A 1,414-nucleotide genomic window follows, 5' to 3' on the forward strand; every position below is an offset into this window, starting at 1 on the left:
AAATTAAAATTTACTGTTCTTATTTTACAGAAACAATGGAAGATTCAGTTCAGTTCAGTTCAGTGGCTCCGTCGTGTCTGACCCTTTGCGAAGAAATGCTAAATAACTAGACCATACAACAGGTAAGTCAGCTTTAAACCCAAATACTCTTAATCCACATCCTATGAACTTTACATTATACAGAGTTCCTTGGGACTGGTATGTGATTATGGTTTACAATATAAGAAATTAGAAAATATATAGAAATTAGATAAATATAGAAAATAAAAATATTTTTGATTATTGAATTATTAACTATTAGTAGCAACTAAGTGCAGGTATTTTTCAAAGGCACATAGTAAACTAGACCTGTGAAAACATTTACTATTAGAATGTTGGCTTAATACTTAGCCCCTTGAATATGGAATCTTTGTTGAAAACTGCTTTAAGAAATCATTTAAATGGGATATACAAAAACAAAACAGGAATCAGTAGTCCACTGTTGACCAAAGAAAATATTTCTCATCTAAACAACTCAAATGAATTATAAGACTTTGTTTTAAAATATGAATATTTCATAAGTGAAGTCTGATTCAAAATAAAAAACGTGTGTATGTGTCATATATGTGTTTATCATTTTCTCTTTTGACATAAACATCCTGCCTGCAACTTCAAGGGTCCATATGTTTTATTAAAAATAAAAATAAAATCAATCAATGCTGTAGTGCAGCAATCTTTAGGAAATGTTATTGCTATAAAATTATGATGTAGAGTAAGAACACTATCTTTAGGATGAGGAGATATGAGTTTTATTTCACATTATGTCATCATTTTCTATAACTTTAAACCAGTCATCCCTATTTCTACAAGTAGTTTACTTAAGTAAATGGAAACTGTTTCCAATTTCTGTGATTCTGCCCAAGCAAGTATGATTATTGCCATAAACATAGTTGCTTCTGCGTCATTTAGAAGTAAAATTGGAAGAATTATGTGACTACAATCCACTTCCCCAAACTGTTCCATTTCTGATAAACAATTTAGGAGATGCTCTCTGCGATTAAAGTACCTTGGGATTGGATTAACATAATATGAGCCCTACTTTGAAGTGCCTTCTGCCTTTGATATTATGCTTCTCTACTCATGGAAATGCACAACACTGCCCATAAGAATAATTTGGCAGGTACCCACTTTTTGTGAAATTAGTCCCTGAAACTATCAAAAGTCAAACCATTCCTCAACTATTTTCCAATCAGAGAAGATTCATATATAATTTCTTCTGCTTTCATTCCATTTTAGCCTTTAAGTTTGAGAATCTGTGTGGCTCTTTCTCAGTGGTTTTCAACCATTCTGTCCTTGGATTTGTAATCTGAAACCACACTTTCCTGGTATAGCTTCAGGACTTCCTTTAAAATACATATATGAGTGTGTGTGTGTG

This window comes from Bison bison, unplaced genomic scaffold, assembly GCF_000754665.1.
Source record: "Bison bison bison isolate TAMUID 2011002044 unplaced genomic scaffold, Bison_UMD1.0 scf7180017864277, whole genome shotgun sequence".
NCBI classification, from domain to species: Eukaryota; Metazoa; Chordata; class Mammalia; order Artiodactyla; family Bovidae; genus Bison; species Bison bison.